General features: G+C 34.5%; 1 pseudogene; it reads left to right on the top strand.

Annotated features, from left to right (window-relative positions):
- Nucleotides 1-3,325: 3,325 nt before the first annotated feature.
- On the top strand, nucleotides 3,326-4,017 carry LOC111389660 (annotated as a pseudogene).
- The last annotated feature ends 464 nt before the right edge of the window (nucleotides 4,018-4,481 follow it).

Raw genomic sequence — 4,481 nt, 5'->3', positions numbered from 1 at the left:
ACATGGCATTATTAATTTGTCTTCTTAAATCTTACATTTAAGATTCAATTAAGATGACAAATCAATTAAAATCATTCAAAGACAGTGATTATGAATACCATTATTCTAATTCCAAATTTTCGAATCATCAAAAAATATGTAATCAAGTGTTTTCCTAATTTCAAGAAAAACTTTAATTGCTATCTATTAAAAATAACTTTTATCTCCAGAACAACTCCTTCTCATGAATTAATTGTTTATTGTCACTGAACTTTGGTCCAAATTTTTGATTGGTCACTAAAGTTTAAAATGTGAAATTTTGTTCACTAAACTTATGTTCATGTCTTAGATTGCTCACTGAAATTTAAAACGTCGAGTTTTGAATGCTGAACTTTGAAAACTGTTGTACATTACTCACTGTAAACTCAATATTTTTCAAAATTCAATATTCATACTAGTATAGTTACATACAGTATTTTTCAAAGTTCGGTAATATGACTTGGCTAATTCGCTAAACTCGTAAAGGTAATATGACTTGGCTTAATTTTAATTTCTCAATACGTGCTATTTCATTTTTTAATATTCTTAAATTCCTTAGCAGAATGTTAATAATTAATTAATCCCTTCTGATCATTTGAGTCGACCTGTGAGAGAAATTTAAATTTTTTGGTATTTTCAATTAATAGTGATTGAATTAGTGCACACTTGCTTCTAACGAATGAGTTATGCCAATTGGTGGAAAATCAAGGTCTCACAATCGGTGGGAACTAATTTAACTACGAAATATATATATATATAAAATATTTTTAAAATGAAAAAATATTATATATTTGTGCTATTGACCACACTTCCCCCACCTCCCTCCTCAATTGCTATCACTTGGTTCAACAAGCCAATGGCAAATGTATTAGGTTACGAACTGGTTAACGTATTATATTCATTTATAATTAGAAATTTCATGATTTTCCAAACCCTATCAATTCAAATTGGACAGGCTTAAGCGAAGAATTCCCCTATAAGTTCAATACCAAATTCAAGGAGTGCAATCATTTGTTGGGTCAAGTGATACTTTTAAACAAATAGTGACAGTATGAGAAATCACGGTAGATTCTAGTAAAATTAATACAATTTTAGAATGGCGGCAAATGTCAATCCGAACAAATGTTGGGAGTTCATTGGGACTATCGAGATATTACCATCGATTCGAGTATGAATTTTTGGGGGATTTTACCCTTTAACCATAGTGACCAGTGGAATGTTTAATATCCCATTTAGGTGGATTGAACTTTAATGTGTGAGTGAAGCATGCTCATTTAATCTTCATATAAGATGGTATGTTTCATGGAAAGTTAAGGATTGACAGAAGTCCAGCTTGCTCTCACCAAGACGAATTTTTTTTTTTTCAAGTTTTGGCTCCAATTTTTCAAGATTTTCTAGTGTAGTTGGGCTAGTTGTTTTCTCAATATTTTTAAAGAGGAAATTACAGGAACTAAAACCTTTAATAATCCCATTTCATAAATCAAATTTCAACTTTACAATTTCAAAAATCAGAACTTTTATTAATTCATTAATATATATAAAAAAATAATTAAAACCCCGTTTGGTACCCATTTTTTTCAAAATGCATTTTTCTCTCTCTTTTTTCCAACCACACATTCTTTATTAAAATAATATTACATTTAAATAAAAAACTTTTCCTTATTTTTCAGCCACACATTTTCTATCAATTTACTATTCTAAAATACATTTTTACAAGAAAATGGGTATCAAACACTCTCTAATTTAACAAATCCTAATTTCAAACCCTAAATTACTTCACTTCTGACCTCTCAACCACGAACTCTCAATAGTCAAGAAAAAAAATTGAGAGCGTCGGCGTCGAAATGAAGCCAATCAAAGCAGTGTCGGCCTTACCCCTCTCTAATCCAACGATGTTTGCTCCTCCCTCTCCTATCCTATCCTCTCTTGTATCTGCATCAGATCCACACCGACACAATTTCTTCCTTCGCAAATCACCGCAAGTTGCGGTGGTGAAATGACACCGCGAAGTAGATCCACCACTCCAGCGACTCTTCACAGGTGAAGCACTGCACCAACGTGCGCAAAGGATAAGCAGTTTGGGTTGGTGGCAATTTTTTTGGGTTTGGATGGTGTTATTTGGTGGTGGTGGTGTTTGTGTGGTGGTGGTTCTGTTGCGATGGCTATGGTAGTGGATCTAACGATTTGGGTGGGTTTTGGATGCTGTTTTGTGTGGTGGTGGTTATGAATCTGTGATGGTGTTGATGGTGGTGGTGTGGTGTTGATATGGTGGTGCGGGCAACAGTGGAAAGGTGCGGTGGTGTTGGCGCAACGATGGTGCGTGCTGTTGGCCGATTTATTGCGAGGTGGTGGGTAGCTCTACGACAGTGGTGTTTGACGACGGCACGACGAGTAGTTCTTATGGCATCCATTCTCTGATTTTGGGTGTTTGATATTTGATTGGTGGTGGTTGTGATGTTGGCTGCGGCTGTGATGGATCTGTCGAGGTGATAGTGAATCTCTAGTGATGATTTGGTGGTGTTTTTTCTACTATTTGTTGATATGTTTGAGGTAGTGGTATTGATGTTGGGAGGTGGTGATGGTTCTAACAGTGATAGTGATGGTGGTATTGCTGGAAGTTGTGATGAGATGTGGTCACAAATTATTTTGTCAATCTGACCATTAAATTGGTCTATATGTGCCCAATAAATAATATGTGATCAATGAAAAAATAAATTGCGATAAAAAAATAATGTGTAACGTAAAAAAAATTTAATTTGTGCGATAATTTGATGATCTGTGACTATTTAATAAGTTGTAACTTATAATATTTGTAATTTGTGACTGATTAGTAAATTGTGACATATATTTTTTATTTGTGACTGATGGACAAATTGTGATCTATAAATTTTTTGAATTTTGACCGAAAAGTAATATATAACTATCTGATTTTTGAAATTTAAAACCTTTATTCCTAATTGAAATAGGTGGTAGTTAATCTCTTAATTGTGAATTTTTTTTTTCCCATTTTTAAATGATGTAATCTAAATTGGGCTTTGGGTTGGGTCTACTAAGCTATGGACTACCCTGTCAATTTTTGTACGCCGGACCCAATTTTTCAAAATGTTGCAAATAAAGTCTCAATAGATCGATTTCATCCATATTTCTGCTAGTTGATTACAAAATAGACTTTGACTACAAATTAATCAACTATAAAAGGGACGAAATAATAACTTTATAGTTTTTTTTTACATTAAAAAAAACAACAACAACAAAAATGAAAAAAATGAAAAAAAGAAAACAAAATAAAAAGGAATACAAAATCTTCTTCTCCCCCACCTTCACCCCCACACAAACCCCCAAAATAGGAAATCCGCCGTCACCACGACCTCTCCCACCCCAATTCCTAATCCATTTCTTCATTCACTGTATCAGCCATCATCATCAAAGAAGAAGAAACAATTGGGACACAGAAGGAACAACCCACCTTCAATTTCAAGGAATACATGATTGAAAAGACCAATAATGTGAACAAGGCATTAGATGAAGCAGTTTCGATAAAGAAGCCGCTAGAGATCCAACAAGCAATGCGCTATTCTTTGTTGGCAGGTGGCAAGAGGGATGTGCCTGATGTTACGTATCGCCGCCTATGAGCTGGGGCGAGGCCACAAGTCTGCTGCCATACCTACTGCTTGCATGGGGAAATGATCTATACTATGTCACTTATTCACGATGACACGATGATTTATCCTGTATGGATGACGATGATCTTCATCGTAAAAGCCAACTAACCATAAAGTATTTCGAGGAGGATGTGGCAGTTCTTGCCGACGATTCCTTATTAGATTTTGCCTTCAAATTTATCGTCGATGTTGTTAATAGGGTCCTACCAAATCGAATTCTGGTTGCTGTGGGAGAGTTGACCAAGGCCATTGGCACCAAAGGACTGGTAGCAGATGGCGGTGACGGTGACGGTGAATTTCAGATTTTGGGATAGGCGTAGGCGTTGGGGTGAAGGTGGGGGAGAAGAAGATTTTGTTTTCCTTTTTATTTTGTTTTCTTCTTTTTATTATTATTATTTTTTAATGTGAAAAATATAAAGTGACTATTTTGTCCCTTTATAATTGATTAAAATGTGGTTAAAGTCCATTTTTTCGATCAACTAACAGAAATATAGATGGAATTCGCCCATTCGGTCCTTATTGTAACATTTTGAAAGGTTTGGGGTGACGATCACCACAAATAAAAAGTTAAGAAAATTGCATATTTTGAGAGATTTGAAGCCTCAACTACAATTATCCCTTTTTTCTGTACCAATATTTATTTGCTCGTCCCAAAATTGAGTAAAAAAAGATTGTTTCACAAATAAATACCATATTAGATAATATGTTCCAAGTACTCCTCTTGAATGATTGCTTGTGTAAGTGGGTCCTTTATATTCATTAGCTATAAAATATTTAGGGACAGTAATTAGTTACATTTAA

The sequence above is a fragment of the Olea europaea genome, unplaced genomic scaffold (genome assembly GCF_002742605.1).
Source record: "Olea europaea var. sylvestris unplaced genomic scaffold, O_europaea_v1 scaffold6045, whole genome shotgun sequence".
NCBI classification, from domain to species: domain Eukaryota; kingdom Viridiplantae; phylum Streptophyta; class Magnoliopsida; order Lamiales; family Oleaceae; genus Olea; species Olea europaea.
This window is presented reverse-complemented; position numbering and strand designations above follow the sequence as displayed.